The sequence below is a fragment of the Pteropus alecto genome, unplaced genomic scaffold, assembly GCF_000325575.1.
Source record: "Pteropus alecto unplaced genomic scaffold, ASM32557v1 scaffold161, whole genome shotgun sequence".
Classification (NCBI taxonomy): Eukaryota; Metazoa; Chordata; class Mammalia; order Chiroptera; family Pteropodidae; genus Pteropus; species Pteropus alecto.
In genome coordinates, this window is record NW_006432943.1 from 6,474,564 (window position 1) to 6,495,665 (window position 21,102).

Consider the following 21,102-nt stretch of genomic DNA (forward strand, 5'->3'; position numbering starts at 1 on the left):
AGTAGCACGGGTATTTATTTTCATTAATTTGGTTATTATAATCACATTCTGAATCCTTTGAGGTATCTCTTCTTCGAAGTCATCTTCCTGCAATGAAATTTGATTATCGAACACAACTTGAGTTTTACTTCATTAACAACACCATTTGTTCCTATTAACACCCCCAGAGACAAAGGACATCTAGAGAAATGCAGAACTCCAAGTACTATGCATTCATGAACTGGAATTAAAAGTTCCTAAGCAATAGGGTTCTTGATACCAAGAATAGCCTAGCTGTTCCCTAGCCTTCTTCCAAGCCCCATGTGCCCATGTGTTTGCTTAGTTAACACACTAAACTTTTTTTTTTTTTTTTTTTTTACTACTGCCAGCATTGCAAAGTCAAAATAGCTGTAGAGGAACAAGCTGTTCTGCCTCATGTCTCATCAACATTCCTTGCTCAGTGTATCAAAACACAGAAAGCATACAGAGCAAATGTAACAACTCTCAAAAGTTTCCTATTGGGGATTTTCTTCCTGTGAACCCATCCACAGCTGCCTACTCAGAACATCAGAAGAAAGGTGGGTCTCCTCCTCAAATTCAAATGAAGTCACAACAAGCAAGTACAAATCTAACATCTCGTTCTGTCACTTGAAAAATAAAAATTTATTATGTTGGCCTGCATGAACCAATATCAAGATAAAGACTTATAAACAAGTTTTCTTTTACTTTTTCTTTTTCTTTTCTTTTCTTTTTTTTTTTTTTTAATTTTTATAAGAGTTTCTTTGAGCCATCAAAGAGTTTCTTTGATGACATATGCTGGGGAGCAAGATATCAAATGCTCCTGCAAACAAGTTTTCTTTTCAATGAACCAATTTAAAATTATTAGTTACTGAACTAATATTCTAACCCAAACCTCCTTAGTCACCTAGGAAGGATTTTGATGTCAAATAACAATCATATTGTAAGCTGTCTTCTGCCAAGTATATGTAAGCTTTCTTAAAGAGAGCTAAAAGGAAAGGTTGATAAGCTATCATAGCATTTCCATTCAGATCACGGTTTAGCTAATCAACTTGGCCTTTTAAGGTAAAAATCAAAAGAAAAAAGATTAACCTAGTTGTCTACATTTAAACATATATAAAATTGAATATTCAATTTATAGTCTTTCTCTTCTTCATGATCTTATAAGTAATATTTATCCCAATGAAACAGTTTCTATTTGCATAGTTAAAACAAATGAAATTTTCATTGAACATGAAAACAATTCAGAGTTAGAATTAGGCTAATATCTGAACTAATACTTAATAATTAATAATTACTACTCTCGTAACTTACAGATGAGTGGCAATAAAAACAGCCAGAGAGAACATCTGACAAAAAGTAGTGATTTTGAGCAGAACACTGGCAAGAAGTTGTTGCCTTTCCAATAAAAGCTAAGATGATCTAAATCAATGTTTCCCTCCACCACTGCTTCCACCTTCCTGCAGCATAAAGGGAAGAAGTCTTTCCCAGGTGTTCTTTTCAAATGGTCGCAGTAGGCAATTGCGTTTAGACACATGGGAAGATAGCCACATGCTCTACATTCCAGCAATGTAATAAGACTGGAAAGAGAAAGAGCAATAAGAAGAATAACATAGTTGGGAAGATAATATGGTAAGTCTAAAATTAGAGCAATTGTAGATAGAGAAACTGATAATTTTCCAATGGCAGAGGTCATGTCCAAAACAAACAAAAAAAGGCCAATTCAAGATTATGAGGATTCCTATTTAGTACAGAACTTAACAAGAGAAAAATGATACGAGTCAATTGAGAAAAGAAGAGATTATGAACCAGATAGATCCAATGACCTAATCTTATCCACATCCTCTTCTTGCTTTAAAATATTTCACTTATATTTTCGTAATAAGGAATTAAGAGTCAACACTAGCACCTCATATGAAGTATAACAAAATGTGTGTTTTTTGAAGTTTGCTGTTTTAGTCATTATGTGAAGAATTCCTCTACTTATCATGGTAAAAGGCAATGTTGCTGTAATAAAAATACCTAAGAAGGTAGTGACTTAAAAAAAAAAGTTTGTGTCACTCATCAAACAGTTCTGAGGAGAGCAATTCAGTTTAGTAGGGCAGTTCTGCTCCATTCCATTATTTGAGGTTCCAGATTTCTTTCATCCTGCTGCTCCAACATCCCCCGGGGCATCACTGCCACCTGCATGGTTGAGGCTGGATTACTAGAGATTCCAGCTGTAGGAAAAGGAAAACCATGAAAGAGGCATGCCCACTGCCTTCAAAACTAGGATCAGAGTTTAGACATCTCACTTCTCCTCACATTCTATTAGTGAGAACTTAATCACATCCGAATGCAAAGAAATAGAAAAACTGTTGTCTAGTCTCATCTTTTAAAAGTCACCATACTAGCAGGTCTCTTTATTACAGCAGCTTATCCTTTTACTCTAATTTAAGGGCACATGGAACAATAAGAGAACAAATTTTGTTGGACAACTAGCAACCTCCATATTTCCAAAGAATGGCATGAAAAAAGATGCTTTTATATTGGTACCATTAAGATTCTATATATGAAAAATTATTCCTGTTCACAATCTGGTCCTAAATCATAGGAAAAAAATCAATGGAAGGAATTTCACAGATAATCTAGTTTAAACTTCTAACATATAAGAAAACTGAGGTCCAGAGAAGTGAAATTGCCTGCTCAAGCAGCTGGTAAGAGAAGCGAGACTGGAATCCATGTTTACACATTCTCACCCAATGTTCTTCACAGCTTGGCATGAAGTAACTAAAATATGCACTTGTCTAAGTCATTCGAGCACTCTAGATAATGAATCGAGAAAGTCTGGGCTCCAAAGTAGATTTTTTTTCCCCATCCTAAATTAGGAAGTTTCACTAGATAGCCAATTTAGAAGTCCCAATAACTTTCTATGCTCTATTTAATATTTTTAATATAAATTATTTATTTTAAAGAGGAATTGGGAGGGATTGGGGGCTCTCCCGTGCATTTAGCAGCATCCTTGGTTTCTATCCCCTAGATGCCAATAGCACCCCTCAAGCTTCCCAGCTGTGATAACCAAAAATGTCTCCTGACATTGTTATATGACCCCTAGGGAGCAAAAGTACCACCAATTGAGAATCACTAATTGAGGCTGTTAGGAGAACAAAAAGAATCAAGACATAAACAAAAGATATCAAAGAAAACAGTATGAGTAAGATTTTGCCCAACTCACAACCCCACCCTCCAAAAAGGCTAGAAAAATATTCCCCACTCTGAGGGAAGGGGACAGAGTCAGAGAAAAAATAATGAGAACATGTATCAGTAATGAACTGTGAGCCATTTCTTAGGCCAAGTCTTGGAGAAGTGGCAAAACCCTCAAATAGGTGTATGGGCTTCAAAAACAGAGGAGAGCTTCAATTTATTGTCCTAGTAAAGTCCTGAAAGGTACCAATATCCCAGAGAAGAAATAGTTGCAGGACATATTTACATAAACCACAGCATGGCATGGAAGCAGCATAATTATTCCTGGTCACTTGAAAGTGGCATGGAAATAGTGGAGAAATGGCAGACCACAAGGGGGCACATAGCTGGGAGCAAAGGTCATCTCCGCAGCAACCAGAGAGGAGCACTGATGATAGGCCAGGCCAACCAGGAGACAGCTCAGAGACACCAGTGTGGCTTTCGATATTAAGAATCTGATGGTCCAAACCTCAACATCACATCTTGCTGCTTGTCCACTTACTTTATCCTTGATTCTGTTATTGTATTAGTCTAATCACATGACCTTTTCACCAAAGAAAGGAGAAATATAAAGAAATCTAAACATTTGTCATTTGCAAAACACTAGACAAGATTCTGATAATACTTAAGTCAAATGAATCCTGGGAGGCAGAGTTACATAAAATTTCTCAATCATATTCACCATTTATTTTGTGGTAATCCATCAATCTGGTGGATTGTTGGAAAAATGTGGCAAGCTGAATCAGTTTTTAATATGTCCAAACACAGCATCTAGATCAGTTACCGCAGTCTAGTTGTTTGATCATCCAGATGAGTCCTTAGTATGCTGAAGTAGTTACTGAATGGTAATATAAAATAATCTTCTCATAAGGAGAAATATAATCACATGATTTATTAATTTATCCATCTATCCAGCAAGCCAGCCAGCCGGCCAACAATACTAATTAACAACCTATTAAGTCCAGACATTGTGCTAAGCAATTAGGAATATCAAGTAGGAAAGAAATGATCCCTGTTTTCAAGAAATTCATATCTTGTACAATAGTCTCAAATATTTTTTATTGTACACTATTATCAAGAAAAAAACTTGACCACATACACCCAATACCAATTTCTTATTTATAAATTATAAATGAGTACTACAGTACCAATATAGTGTGTGTATGTATAATACAGTTGACTTTGAACAACATAGGGGCTGGAGTACTAATTCCCCAGGCAGTCAAAAATCCACATATAACTTTTGACTCCCCAAAAACTTAACCACTAATAGCCTACTGTTGACCAGAAGCTTTACCAATAATATAAACAGTTGATTAACAAATATTTTGTATGTTATAGGTATTATATACTATATTCTTATAATAAAGTAATCCAGAGAAAAGAAAATGTTACTGAGAAAATTATAAGGAAAATACATTTACAGTATTTATTGGAAAAGGTTCACATATATAAGTGGACCCTTGAAGTTTAAATCTATGTTGTTCAAGAGTGAACTGTATATATAACAATGTTACTATATTCATATAGTATATATCTATATGTAAATTGAAAGATAAATTATATCAGAAAATATATACATAAATTGGAGTTAAATAACATGAAATGAAAAATAAATAGTTCTAAATAGAGTCAGAGAAAGAGCTGAAAAGAAACAACCAGACCTTTAAATCAGCAGCCTCAGGGACAGTATCCAAGAAGACACATCACTGTCCTTGTGCTAATGTGAGCTCCACTAAGCATATCAGTGGCCTCACTGTGGTCCCATCTACTACTTACCTCTGACTGCCCTGTTCTATCATTATGATGGCAGCACACATTTCAAGGTTTGAGAGAGTAATGTCAGCTATTAGTCCTAAATGATTTAGAACACAAACTTTGGGGATAAAAAAAATTAGTTTTGCTTTGGAAATATAAAGAAGTATAAAGAAATGTAAACATTTGTCATTTGTAAAACCCTAGATAGGGTTTTGTGAATTTTGTGTGTGAAAATTTAAAAGAGACCAAGAAACTGGTGAAGCTTAAGTAGAAACAAAAAAACATATCACTCGCCATTCTTTTTTGCAGTCATTAATAACATAACAATGAAAAGCCAAATTCTGCCATATTATTGGCAACCATCTTTACATCACTAAAAGGAATGATCTTATCATTGACAGATGCTAAGACTCAGTGGTTTGAATCACACCATGTGTTACAAATTAAAGGGCTAAAATCACAATAATGTTAATCTGGAACAGAATTGGAAAAAACAGTCGTTAAGAGCTACAGGACTAATATTTAAAAGTAACTCCCATATAGCAGCCCAAAAAAGGCGTGCAGAAAATTAGATAACATATTAATCCCTGAGCAAGTCCAGGTCCGCTCTGCATAAATAGCTTTAAATGGAAAAAGTATCCGTGATATGTTTCTATCTCTATTAAAGATATATAGTTTACAAATAGGAAAAGATATAAGCATATATACTAAACTGTTAACATTATTTGTATATGAGAGGTTAGGTTAAAGGGAACTTTTACTTTCTTAAACATCCATGTCTCTAAGTTTGGATTTTTATAAGGATAATTTACTACTATTCTTATAATCAGGAAAAATACGTAACTTTTTAACAAACAAAATAACCCTATTAAAAGAAATCATATTATAGTGTAATAGAAAACATATTGACCTGAAAATTGGTAGAACTGGGCTCAAAAAAAAATCAACACTGCCACTCACCAGCGATGAAATAGATGGTCATTAATATTGGTGCTGGTGCTGGTGCTGATAGTGGTTGCTGTTATAGCAACAAGGTTTTACAAACCGACTCCAAAAGGATCCCTTAAATTTGTCTAAGTCCTCTCTTGTGGGATTCAGCTTCTTTCATGTATATTGTATTCCAGCATTGCCCCCTATCGACTATATGTTGTATTACAGCCTGCTCAAATAGATGTTTGGTTTTTTTCCCATCAGTGATAGAGTAAAGCACACAGTAAAAATATCATACAATGGGCTTTAATCTTTACAAAATCTCCTAAAATCTTCCCCTAGGCTACAGCTAGAGGATGGGCAAGCAAAACTACTTGGGGTAAGATAACATATGTGTATCAAATGCTTGTCTCTGGAAAGTGAAAACTATCTATGGCCCGCCCTCACAGGGAGGCTCCCCAGCCAGTGACCCAAGAAAGCAGCCCATCTCTCTTTTCTTCTGCTAAATGGCTCCTCTAGACATGGGAAGCCCTGGATTCTAGTCTTGCATTCACCTCTAAATAGTGCAGCACCCAGGACAAGTCCTTTATCGATCTGTTCGGGAGAAATCCCAGGCGTATATGTAAAAGTGAGGCTGTCTTTTCTTGCTGTACTACATGAGGTCATGTAGAATAATTCATGCAGTTTCTTGGATTATTTCAGCAAACACTTAGCAAGTGACATAATGTACTAGATACTGTGCCAACAGGTGGACATAAATGAGATATGGCCGCTACCCTTAGTGTTCCACATAACTTAGTGTCTCAAATTGGTATATGGAAACAGAAGTAAAAGATGGACATTTTCGTTCATGGGTTCATTCTTTCATGATAGTAGATAGGCCTTATCCTTAAGGAGCTTACTTATTAATATTTGGTTTATATGATTTACAAAAACAGAGGTGGAAGTTGAAATTTTTGTAAATCTTTTAGTGAGTCAACACATATTTATTGAGTATTTACTATGTCCTATGCACTAGGCTCAATGCCAGGATACAAAGATGAAAACTACTTCCAAGAGGCTGATAGGAAACAAACAAATTAGAGCAATAAGTGCTCTGTGCTCTGTGACTGGTCAACCACCTCTTCCTAGAGGATTTGAGGGATTTGTCTCTGGGAAAGATACTGAATCAGTTCTTAAAAAATCATTTCTTGCTAGGTAAACAACAGAAGATAAAGGGGAAGGCCAGGAATACTTCTTGACAAATGGGATGGAGGTTAGTGGGGTGCAAAGGTAAGCAGGTCCTTACTGTTCTATGTTTAATTTAAAAGAAATATACTAGAATTTAGGGTTCCCTGAAGCTAGCAGTGGGGGCTTTATTAAATTCTGGAGATTCTCAGATCATCTTTAGTAACTAAAGGCTATGGGGGAAAACTTCAATTGAGAAGAAAAAATGGTCTACAGCCATGCTACAAGCCCAATCTGTCTGATCTTGGAAGCTAAGCAGGGTCGGGCCTGGTTAGTACTTGGATGGGAGACTACCTAGGAAAACCAGGTGCAGTAGGCATAAAAAAATTAAAAAATAAGGGATTGTAAGCTGTCAAGGTCCTTGTAATCTGTGAGGTCAACCCAAGGGTTGTCTCGCCTAAAAAGAAAAAAAAGAATAAAAAATGTGGGAGAGCACAGAAGGTATCCCCAAGTGAAAAGGGATAGTAGCTGGAGCCTACGGCCCAAATCAAGACTTCCAATTTGTGCTCAGGGAAGTGCTAGCTCCTGAAAGCACTGTTTTTCAGTAGCTCTCAAACATTAGTAAGGGAAAAAGTCAATATGGTTTCTTGTAAATTCTCCCAAGAGTGTGGTTCTGCAGTTGGAAAAGAGGTAGGTCTAAGATACCACATTTTTTTTCCCCTCAACAAATACCTCCTTAATTCAGATGTAGATGATCAACAGACTACATTATTTAGAGCTGTAACGAGGGTTCTCATAAAAGAGGTAAAAGTTCCAGGGCTCTGAGATCTGAAACACTAAATGTTTCAAGTTACCAGAAAATGAGATGCTGTCATCGAATGTGACATACTGACTCACCCACCATAGCTACATACAGAGCTACGGAGCTAAAATTGTTTTGTGCATTTACCCAGAAGCATCAAGAAATTGATGTAGGCCTAGAAAGCATTTTTGTAAATATCATAGGATAGGAATAAAGAAATTGCTAATTCTGGGCATGTTGTTAATTCTTTACTCTTCTATCCTGTGTCTGCAAGTTTCTGAAAAGCTGTACTCTCAGCATCAGCTATCACCACACACTGGGAAGAAAAGGTGAGACCCAGGTGGAGGTAAGACCAATGAACCTGTGCCTCTACACAAGACCAGACAAATCTGACCAGATAGTAATTTTCCTGAGCTCATAGTCACCCTCCCATCTCTGAAAGAAAAAAAATAAATCAGAAATGAGATAGTGGTTTAAAATGAAGCACAGGAAATGGAACTTTTCATCCATTTTCAAAAAATATTCTTTTGAAAAGAATATTTCAAAAAATATTATTTATTTCAGTTTTCCTGAGGAAACAGGATAACAAATTGTATTCTTTTATGCTAAAAATAAAGCTGCAAAACCATTCAGTCTGTGAACTTAATCATCAGGTTTTCTATTAAAAAAAAAAAACTTTTAAAATTTAACTTCGAATGGCCAGGCTAATTTATATTTAGGAACTTCAATTCAGATATAGATGATAAATTGATATTTTTTTTAACCTTAGCAAACCAACTTTAAAATCACTCGTTTGTCAGCCCTAGCTTAATGTAAGGCTCCAGTGAATGTCTCGAGGGGTAACATTCTGCAGGAAAAGAACGACATCTGCAGGAATTCTGTGTCATTACATGGTAGAATCTACCAGAACGCTAAAAATCAATTTGTCAGTGCACATTCAAAAGTTGCCTTGCCATATAATAAACTCTCAACAAATGGCTATTTTTGCTTGCATGATGGTGACAGTGGCATTATATGCTTTTACACTGAATATCTTGAAATTAAAAAACAAAAACAAAAAAGGCCCAAGGAAAAAAGGTGCCAGAGCTATTCAATGATTCAGATAATTGTTCTGTTTTTCATAGGAACCCTTCCAAACTGATGAGAAACTATCTTGTTTTTAAAGACTTCATAGAAGGAAATTCCACAACCTCCCACATCCACCATGGCTGTACAATCTTCAGCAAACTCAGTTCAGTATGTAAATTCAGTATGAGGAGCTCTTCTATCTCTCATTTCAGAATGGACACCACTTCCCATTTTAGAACATGCATTCCTCATCTGTTCAATAAGCATCTGTTGTGTACCTACTGTGTTCCAGGCACTGTGTCATTTAGCTGTGTTCAGTGATGAACCAAATATATTTCCTGTCCTTGGAGAGTAAACAGCCTGCTGATCCTGCAAGACTTCAGGGTCCTTCGGCTTCCTTTTCTTCACTGTCTACCACCTTCTTTTCCAGGTCCTCATTCATTCTTTATAAATAGTTTATGCTAGGAACTTCTCATAATCTTCCTCACTCCCAACAAAACTAACTGCCTGTGCTTCACTTTTTCGGTTACAATCTAGGTAGCAATTAGCTAATCTGCTAAACTATTCCATGCCAGTTGTTAATGGATCACATCTCCAAGACAGTTTAAACACATTTTAATGGGGTCTTTCTCAAAACACAATAGCATTTGGGACTTTGTGTTAAACTGATGAAGACAATATTCTGAGTTAGGCAGGGCCTTGTGGTGCAGCCCTACTTCACTCATGTGGTACATGGTCTTCCAGAGAACACAGCCAACTTTGATTTTTTGGTTTAATGCCACTGTTTAAACCTATTTCCTGATTAGCCCCAAAAGAGCTGAAGAACATATACCTAAACATCTTTCACTACAAAGTAGGTCCTTTAAATTCCTGATAAATTAAGTTTATTCTCATTCTTCTCTCTGCCATAAAGAGGCTTTCTAAAGTAATCTAAAACTTTCACTAAAAAATGCAAAATTATGTCAACTTGCATTTTTTGTCTATTCTGCATATTTTCCTAAACTTTGCACAGTAAATAGCCAGGTGATAAAGCTACCACTTCTCTTCTTGATTGTATAACTTAAAATCAAATACAAGATGATTAATAACCTGCTATTCCTGTTTGTTGTAAGAGTCTCTCCCTCTTAAGTAGTTACTGACCTGTGCTATTAGCCATTCTGCAAGTTGGTGTTTAGAATTCTGGGCCTTGGTGGTGATACTGTTCCTGAGAGCATTTAATTTCTAAAAAATATGTTAGTGTTCTTAAGAAATACAAATTTAGATACACGATTTCTTCCTTATTTGAACTGAACTGTAGTAAATGTACTTGCATTACTAAGAAATAAGAAGTCAAAAAATGAGAAGACAGGGTTTGTGTCTCAAGATGTCAACATTTTCAATGGGACATAAGTTCATATGTATATATTATATGTAATATGTGTGTTATATGATATATATCATGTACACATATCATATATGTATATATGTATATCATATATATTTATATATATGATCTTAAGAAGGCCCATTGGTAGACTGCCCCAAATTCCTTTGAATATTTCCTTGGATCTGATTAGTTTTTTACTTTCTCTTTCAAATCTCCTGAACAAAGAGTGATTTGTAATAACCTCCTACAAACATAACCAAAATATATAAATAACCCTCAGAAACTTATTCCTCAGGAAATTTAAAATGCTACAGGAGAAAAGAACTGAACATTATTGATGCCTTTTCTATGGCAGACACTTTGTTTATTTGATCCTCTCAATAGCCCTATCAAGTCATGTAGGTTGTTTACAATGATTCTCATCTGGCAGATGAGACTATCAGGGCCAAGAAAGATTCTGTAACTTGCCATTAAGTGATATTGGTCAGATTCATCTTCATGTCTGTCTGGGTATAGAGCACATGCTCCTTCCATGATACCTGAAGATTCTCATTCTAAGTACTGGATGTAAATCTCAAATGAAAAGATAGGCTTGGTATTGAAGTATGACAGTGCTACCAAGGCATGCACTCTGATGGAGAACCTTAAAACGGAATGTCATAACAGAACACCATAAAAATAGAAAAACATTTTGAAAGGACTTGTGGTTATATATTTAATGTACATTAGCGATTAACAAATTACGTTTCTCATATGTGGGGGCTTTTAAGTATAATTTTCAAAGTGTAGCCATTTGGAGATTAGACATTATAATGAAGTATCTGTATGATTGTGAGAAATCAGACCTCACTACTGCTAAAAATACAGTTTAGGCTAAAAAAAAAATCCTGACTCCTAGAGTAATGAAGAAGCTTATCACATTTAAGCTTTATTGATTTCTTCTCTGTAGTATGTTTCAGTCTATTTAGAATATCATTCTGTGGCTAAAATGATTGGTTGTGCAATGAGTAAAAATAGATGTTTGATCCTAATATTCACTCTAAAGATTTAGATGTTAACACTATTTGTCATCCCTTTATTCATTAAAAATCAATTATAAACTAGTTTGAGGTTCTATATAAAATCGAGCATGCAATTAATGTAGAGAAGAGACATGAGAACTAAACGTTAAATCAAGCTATATTCAGAGCCAGGCAACTCACTGATCAGCTCTAAGGCCAGACCATGAGGAAATCTACAGAACAAAGAAAGATTCCTTCTGAGTTTACTGACAAACCACTTACCCATACCATGAAGGGAAAGGAGACTCTTTAAGTCATACCCTACACAAAATAAACCCAACCATTCATTTCCTGTGGCCAGACAATATGGAACCTATAGAACAAAGGCTGGGGATTGCTAGCATGCCTTTCACTGTTGCATACCCATGCTTTTCACGGTACAAACCCATACCATCAAAGGAAAATAGGTAAACGAAGTCTTTAAACTGTAATTCATAGAAATTAAGAATGATATATAAAATGAACTTCCTGAAAAGTTGTGCTCTGTTTCTCTCTCTGTCTCTGTGTCTCTCTCTGGGCCTCTCCCACTCCCCTCCTCCTCTCCCTCTTCCTCTCTCTCCCCACTCATTATCCCTCTCAGTCTCTCGCAGTCCCTCCTTTCTCATTCTCTTTGAGAGGAGGCTATGTCTCCATTTGTGGAACGTTATCCCTTCTCTAATAAACTTTCCTTTGACTCCAACTCTGGTATGCACTTAAATTCTTTCCTCCGTGCGATCAGGAACCCTTCCTCTCTCGATGCAGGCCTTGAGTCTCTACTCGGGGAGATTCACCCTGTTCTGCATCACAATTACCATAGTATGATGACCCAACAATTGCATTTTGGGGCATTTATCTCGAAGAAATGAAAAATTATGTTTACACAAAATCTGTACACTAGTGTTCACAGCAGCTACATTTGTAATAGCCCAGAACTGGAAATAACGTAGATGTCCTCAACAGGTAACTGGTTAAACAAATGGTGGTGCATCCATACTATGGAATATTATTCATCAACAAAAAGGAATGAACCCATATATGCAACATCTTGGATGAATTTTCAAGGAATTATACTGAATGAAAAAAGCCAATTCCAAGAGGTTATGCAGTGTATGATTCAATTTATATAATATTTTTTATATAACTAAGTTCTATAAATGAAGAATAGATTAGTGGTTGTCAGGGGTTAAGGAGTAGAAGTAAAAATGAAGTGGGTATGGCTATAAAAGGACAACAAGAGTGATCCTTGTCATAATAGAAATATTCTGTATGTTGAACATAACAGTGTCAATATCATAGTTTTGATATTGTACTATAGTTTTTGCAAAATGTTATCATTGGGGGAAACTGGGTAAAGGGAACAATGATCTCTCTCTATTATTTCTTACAGGTGCATGTGAGTCTACAACGACCTCAAAATTGAAAGTTTAAAAAAAAAAGGTACTTAACACCTAAGGCACTGGAATTACAAACAGAATAAAGACACTTTAAAAGACATTAAGTGCCTACTACAAAAAAGAAGGTAATTCCAGTCTAGTGTGGTAACTTCAATTCTACAGTTTGCATAGATGCCAAAGGGACAAAGAGGAAAAGCACTGAATCTATAGCTGGGATAAGGGGAAACAGAAAGTTGCCCAGAAAAAAGTAATGCTGCAGCAGAGACTTGAGGAATTAGTATGAGTTATCCTGGCAAGGAGAGGAGAGGAAAGGGGAGAGGGGGAGGGCGCAGCAGGTGCAAAGGCAAGGAGATTGGAAATACTGTGGTGCATGCAGAAAACCATGAGTCGTTTGGTTTGTCATGGGCATAGTGTGTCAGGGAAGTGAAAGAGAGAAGACTCATCTCAATCCGAAGGTAAGGCTAGGTCCTGAAGGTATATTATTTTAAAGGGCTTGAAGAATATCCTATCAAGTATAGCTAAGGATTACAGGTTTGTCTGTCTCTGTGTCTGTTTGTTCGCAAAAATAAATATGATTTAAGTTTTAAAGGGCATCAGATTGTGAGTTGATGTTGGGGATCAGAAGGAGCTAGTAAAATACACTAATGATTTAAGCTACAGCAGTGACAATAGGAATGAAGAAAGAACTGGATTTGAGAAATTTAACAAAGACAGAATCCAACAGTATATGGTGATTGGTTGAATGTGAAAAGGGAAGATGACAGAAGAATTTGGGCATGATTCTGAATGGGCAGAACTGGGAAGCTGCTCACCAGCCCAGAGAAAATATCACTAATCAATATAATTATTGATTAGTGATATCTCAAATCAGATCTCTCAGGAGCCACTACTTACCCTTTGAAAGAGCAACTATGTACCTGAGACTATGAATCTAGAACAATCAAATGTTAAGAATTCTAATAAAACTAACGAACTTTAAATCTTAAAAAAAATCTTCCCAGCATATAAAGAGCATATGATTTATAAGAAAAAGAAAATTAGATTATCATCAGACTCTACAACAATGCTTTGTTATTGAAAATGTATTAACACAGGGATGTAAAGTACAAAATAGGGAATATAGTCTATAATATTGTAATAAATATATATGGTATCAGATGGGTACTAGACTTATCAGAGTGTTCACTTTGTAAGTTTTATAAATTTCTAATAACTATGTTGTATGCCTGAAACTAATATATTATTGTATGTCAATTATAATTGAAAAATAAAGTAATTTAAAGTTATTAACATATTTAAGACACTCACATAATGAACACTTAAGTCAAAGACATTAACTTTTAAGTAGGAAGGACGGAAACAAACTTTTATCAACATATAAGAACCCAGAGAGTATTGTTCCCACCAGCCTTTTCCAAGGAATTTCATAAAGAACAACCAAGAGACAGCTAAAATTTCATAAAGAACAAGCAAGAGACAGCTAAAAGTCATTACCATAAGGACTAGTAATATTAAATATATAGCCATTTGTAGAACTAAATGAGGTTCAGAGAAAGAGTATAGTATATAATGGCTATATGATCTAATAGTGGAGATACAGTACAACTATAAAAACAAAAGGGGAGAAAGGAGAGAATGGGCATAGGATATGCAAAAAAAATAACTGTTTTCAGTAATCATAATTGGTGGTGGTAATACCAGTTGCAATTTAATATCGCATGTATAATGTGAGATAAAAGGAATAAGTAATGTGATCTTATAATTTGATCATCCATGCATCCTTGATAACCAAGATTCTCAGTGAAAACCCCATAGGATGAAATTTAATTGGAAAATCACTGTGAACTCATATGGTATCTAATCTTTAAATACAAATAATTCAATGAGTATACCTAGCACCCAGATTGTGGTTTTGAAATATTATTTTGCATTAAAGAAAACCAGAGTCATACTAGATTCCTAGGGCAGCTGTAACAAATTACCACAAACTTGGAGGCTTAAAAAACAACAAATATTTATTCTCTCACAGTTCTGGAGGCCAGACATCTGTAATCAAAGTATCAGCAGGATCATGCTCCCTCTGAAACTAGGGGAGAATAATTCTTTGTCTCTTCCAAGTTTCTGGTGCCTTCAGGTGCTCCTTGGTTTCTGGCAGCATAACTTTTATCTCTGCCCCATCTTCACATGGTCTTCTCTGTGTGTTTTTCAGCCTTATTCTCTTCTGTCTCTTATGAGGACACATGTCATTAGATTTAGGACCTAACCCAATCCAGGCTGAATTCATCTTGAAATCTTTAACTTAATTGCATTGCCAAAGACTTTTTCCAAAAAAGGTCACATTCGCAGGTTCTGGGAGGGCATATATTGGTGGGGGGCACCATACAACCTTATGAAGTGTGATGTTTTCTCACACTTCATAACAAGGATTGCCTTTCCTCTAGTTTCTAATAACATTCCTCATTTCCTTCTGAGACTTCAGCAAAAGAAACTTTAACATTCACATTTCTACTAATATTCTGTTCATGACAATATATATACATTCTCTAAGATGACAGAAGCTTTCTATACTACACCGCCCTTTACTTCCTTCTGAGATCTCGTCAGAATTGCCACTAACATCCATATTTCCACTGAGCACTTCCTTAAGGAAATTTAGGCTTTTCCTATCATATAACGTCAGAATTCTTCTAGCCTCTCTCCATCACCCAATTCCAAAGCCCCATCCACATTCTTAGCTTTTGTTATATCAGCACCCCTCTTGCGGAAACCCAATCTGTATTATTTACCTACTGCTGCCACAAGTTTGGTGGCTTAAAACAATAGGAATTTATTCTCTTGGGGTTCTGAGAGTCAGAAATTCTAAGTCTGTAGGGTAGGCCACTCTCACGCTGAAGGTTTTGAGGGAGAATCCTTCTTTGTCTCTTTTAGCTTACTGTGGCTCCAGGGGTTCTATGGCTTGTGGTAACACACCTCCAATCTCTACCTCTGTCTTTGCATGGCCTTCTTCTGTGCTTGCATGTCTCCAATCTTCCTCTGCTTTCTTTTATAAAGACACCACCAGTCATTCAATTTAGAGCTCACCAAAATCCAGAATGATCTGGAAATCTTAAACCTAATTACATATCCAGATAAAGTCACATTCAGAGGTACCAGTTAGGATTTGGACATATGTTTTTGAAGGCTATAGTTCATCCCACCACAAAAGTTTTTTGAGGAAATGATTGATTACAAATCTGGAGCAGTAAATGCACATGAGCCAGGACACACCAGACAGAAAAAAAGCTATGAGAGACTACTAAGATCATGTCAGAAGAACTCAGAGGCCAACTTGAAGAGTCTCCCACTGATGGAAGATGAAAGAATTTGAGCACCAAAGAAGACAAGAACTACACTAAATTAAAAATGATCAAATATCTTTAAATTCATGAGTTCTAAGTAATTTTTTAATTGAATTAGTTACCTCATGAAGACAACAGGGAATCAAATCTATGTTAAAACCTAGATAAATAAAATGAAAGAATCAAGCATTTATCTTGCTTTTCTTATATGAACTGTACCACTAGATAACCAAATAGTAGTTGAGGCAATATATACTTATGAAAATTATTCCAGTTAACATTTAGAAACAAAATGATAGAATTTATTATCAGTATTTTGCAAACACCATGAATTAATGGATCTTGGCATTGAATATCAATGGCTGCAACATCAAGAAAGAACAAAAAACAGACATTATGTGCCTCCAGATGAAAAAAACACCTTACCACCTATTATCTTGCCAAAGAGATCAAACAGGGGCCTTATTATGCCTCTGGATCCCATTGCCAATTTGCAGAAAATACAGAACAGAGTGACATATTGGGCTGTATCATGATTCTACAAACAGCAGAATCCAGACTATGAAACTCTATGAGTTCTTCCACAGATAAACTGTAAGCAATGAAAGGAATAGAGGAGAATCTCTACATTAAAAAAAGTACTTAAAAGATACACTGAGTTTTTAAAAACTGGGCAGACTAAAACTACCATGTCAAGGGATGAACACTTGAATAACCATCAAGAAACCCAAGGGGGTGACATTTATAATTAAAAGTCTGGACATTGCTTACTTTTTGAAGAAGGGTGAGACTATGGTACAGAACATGAAGGAGATACTGGAGTAGTTGGCAAAGTCCTACTTTTTTGTTATGGTTTAGTGTGTGTGTGTGTGTGTGTGTGTGTGTGTGTGTCTGTCTGTCTGTCTGTCTGTATGCATGTATGTATTTTTATTTTGTGATGAAGCTTTTTTTTTGTAAAGTGTCCACTGAGTTTAGCATTACTGACAAAAGAAGTTTCATTAAACTATAGAACAAAAGTTAGATTGCAGTGAGATAAGAAACAAGAGAAGTTAGAAATGGAGACACAATAGAATACAGAGATGTCAAATTATAATGTACACCTGAAAATTATATAATTGTATTAAGCAATGTTACCCCAATAAATTTAATAAAAAATAAATTAATTTTAAAAAAAAAGAAATGGAGACAATGTACACTACTGTTTCTACTGTTTCTAGAAGTGTGGCTGGGGATGGAAGGAGAGAGAATTACAGTTTAGAATGATGTAGGGCAAAAAGAGAGGTTTTCTCTTTTCTTTTTATGTGTTTGCTTTAAAATTAATAAGACTTGAATATGTTTGTGTGCCAAAGGGAAAGAAAAATAGAGAGGGGAATGTTGGAGATACATCAAGAGAAAGATAATTAACGAAGTAATATCCATGAGGAGAATAAAAGGAATATAACCTAGAAAATAGGTGGCAGGCTATATTTAAACAGGAGGTTTAAAGTGGTCATTTTGACTGAGCCAGAGGAAAGGAAAGGAGCTTTATTTGGAGTGAGCTTAGAGACAGAGGCCTAGCAGCAGAAAGTTAAAGACATTCCACTCTCTGATTTCTATTTTCTCTGAAAATAGGAAGGAGGTGATCTGCTAATGTAGGTGGCAGGTGGGGAACACAGGGTATCCAGCAAACACTTAAAATATCCAAAGTAGCATTGAAAGTTCCATAGAAATTGTAAACTGAATCTGTAGAGCTACCTACCAATCCATGCCATTTTGTCATTTTCTTTAGCAACTTGGGTGTAATGTATAGAATTAAAGAAGGTGTAGTTAAAGTAACTGTTATTGTACATTTGTTTTTTCAGATCAGCATAATTAGGCAGAAGAGTTGAAATCATTGGTGAGGAACTGGTTGAGGTGATGGGGAAGAAAGGAAAGGAGGGTGCTAATAAAATGGGGCCAAGAGATGAGATATCTCCAGGGCTTAAGAGACTGAGTGAATAGGGATTTAGAAATAAAAAACAGATTTAGGAGGAAAGATAATGAGGTCATTTTTAACATTTCAGGTTTCTATGTCCAATTTTACTTATGAATTCAGATATACAGAAAGGACATCTGGCCTGAAACTATAGATTTCTGAGGCATCAGCTTAAAAATAGTAACTGAAGCCATAAATTATATAGAGAGTAAAAATAGAATATTAAAAAAACTGAAGAAAGAATCAAGAAAAACACCCTGGTTTAAATGTGAAGTAGAGAAATAGCAGCTATCAAAGGCCCCTGAAATGGACAGGCCAGAGAGGTAAAAAAAAAAAATCCAGATGAGAGTTGTCCCAAAAGTCCAAAAAGAGAGTTGAAAGGAGGGAGTAGCCAAAATGTCAATGCTGCTGAAATTTGCAAAGATGACTGTCTAAAAGATGTTGTATTCGTGTTTGTTTTCTTATGTCTAGGAAATGTGTGGCACATAGTTGGAACTCAATAAATGTAAACCTCTATGTTGTATCCATTCTAATACCTGTGAGTCTCACTCCAACATGTTTGGAGTTGTAAAAAATGCAAAAAAGGTATACAAGAAGGGGGTGGGGAGGGGAAGGAAGGGAAGGAAGCGAAGGCAAGGGAAGGGGAGAGAAAAAGAAAAAGAAAAAATATCTCACTCACCTAAGTGCTCCATGCAGCCCTCAAGTCTCTCATTCCAGCTCACTGAAAATTATCCTATAAAACAAGGCACAATCCAAGTTTTCCCAAACTGCATATACCTGTAAGATACAGAATGACTCACAGCAACATTAAAAATTCAGTTTCTTGGCTCTTGGGCCCACGTGAGAATGCAGGACTTTCAGCTCCTCTAGAACTTCCTCCCCACGCCCCACCAGCACAAGAGTCTCTTAAACCCAAGATGTGTCTCACAAGTGTTCATCGTGGGGCACAGCCATTTCCCCACTATCTCTTACTGGATGGTTCAGCTATCCTTTGTATGTATCATTGAAGGACACTGAAGTCTCCTGCTAGAGGCCGCGGTTGATCGCCTACCTATCACCAGGTGCTGGAGCTCCTACAGGTGTTATTCCTTTACCAGGCATGCTGCTGAAGTCTTCTGTCAAGATCATGACCAAACAGCCAGAGCCCTCAAAGTGCCAAAATGCCATGGTTATCTGTGGGGAACTGTGCCCACTCCCATTTGTGTTATCTGTTAGAGGTACCCCAAAGCAGTGTCGCTCATGCTTCCACTGTCTTACAGACCTGAATGGAAGAGCTCTTTCACTTTTTTTTAACTCATAGAACTTTTTCGCTTTCTAGGATTCAGACAAGGATTACTGCTATCACTCTTTTCATATTTATCCATTCATTTCATAAGTAGGGTTTTTTAGTGCTTAGTATTAAAGAGTGCTTAATTTAAAAAATTAAACCACATAAATGAACTGGAGAGAACTGAAATGGGTTATAAATTATTGCAATCATTCCAGAAGTCATTTTGCAACAGGTTTCATGGGTATATTGTTGACAATCAAAGCAGCTGCCATTCTTAGTTCTTCACTCTAGTATCCCACCATTACCAAAAATCAGCTACTTTCTCTGTCTCTTATGATCTCTGGGCACCTTGCTACTCTCATGTCAAACACCAGGCTACAGGCTCTCTTTCCATACCTCCAGGTCAAATTCCCAAGAAAGAAACTGATTTTTCAAGCTAATTACTGTCGCTCTTATATGGACATTTGTGTCAGGACATCTCATGGGCCACTGATTCATTTTTGGATCAGCAGCGGCCACAAAGAAATGACATGTGGTCCCAGCAAGAATACACGCAGACGGAGCCTCTCAAAAGGCACTCTGAGGCATGAATTTCCTCCACTAGGAAATGAGAATTCCTGTACACAGTAAGCTGCAGCAGAGGTAATGTACTAGGTACACATTATTAGTTTAATGCGCTCAAATATTAGTTTAGTTCTATAGCTCAAAGAAAAATGTTCAGTTCCTTTACATGACATTTAAGTCCACTGAGGATATATCTCAATTTATCTTTCCAGTTTTATCTATTAATATATCTTCCTTTGAACTCTAGTAATAGTTAACATTTATTGAGTGCTAACAATATGCCTGGCACTTTTCTAAAAGTATTACATGGATTCACTCATTTAATCCTCACAACACAAAGTACCATTATTATCCCTATTTTACAAATAAGAAAAGTGATACAATGAGGTTAAGTATTTGCACAAGTACTTGCACAGCTAGTAAATGGTTGAACAAGAATTCTAGAATGGCTTCAAATCTCAGAACTTATTGCCTCTCAAACTTCGATATTACTAACATAATAACAACAAATAAATACGTACCATGATGATTATTGTATGCCAAACAACAGGCTAAGGGTTCTACATATATGGATGCAAAACTAACGTTTTGCCCTGTTGCTATTATAAATAAGCAATTGCATCATGATTCATAGCCAGAAACAAAACTATAACTTTGCCTCTAAGCACTGTATTAGCTGCACCCCAAGTTTTGTATGTTGTCTTTATCACTCAGTTCAGATTTTTCTCATTTCCATTGTGATTTCATTAATCCATTAAATATTAGGAGTGTTTTGTTTCAGTTCCAGACATTTGAGGATTCTTAGTTTTCTTGTTTATTTCTAGCTTCATTCTATTGTGTTCAGAGAACATACTCTGAATGGTTTCAGTGTTCTGAATGTGTTGGGCTTGCTTTATGGCTTAGTGGATGTTCGATTGGGTAAATGTTCCATGTGCCTCAGATTTCCTTTATTTCCAACTATTTCAAAGGACTGGCTTTGGTTTAGTAAACCTCGAAGTTCCCTTCTGGCATTAAGTGTGAGAGGTTTAAAGCATAAAGTCACCAGTGAAGAGTTAGCTCTAGTTATTATTTTCCTTCCAGTTAAGTCTTCCCCTTGATTTTTCGAAATTTAACTATTGCTTCTAATTAAAAACAGAAAAAGAAAAACAAACAAAAAAAAACAGTTGTATTCGCCTATACAGTTCTGTGCTTTTCTCACCGATAAACCGAGACGCTGGCCGCCGCGATCCTGC

The 21,102-nt window shown here is 36.1% G+C and overlaps 1 long non-coding RNA gene across 1 annotated transcript in view; it reads right to left on the reverse strand.

Annotated features, from left to right (window-relative positions):
* LOC112476318 overlaps positions 1-21,099 on the reverse strand; it is a 172,229-nt gene extending 151,130 nt beyond the window's left edge. Inside the window, exons 1-2 of the long non-coding RNA XR_003045022.1 lie at positions 21,069-21,099; positions 18,716-18,769 (exon numbers count right to left, since the gene is read on the reverse strand). This is a non-coding gene — a long non-coding RNA (uncharacterized LOC112476318). The remainder of the gene's footprint in view (positions 1-18,715; positions 18,770-21,068) is intronic.
* Between the last annotated feature and the right edge of the window lie 3 nt (positions 21,100-21,102).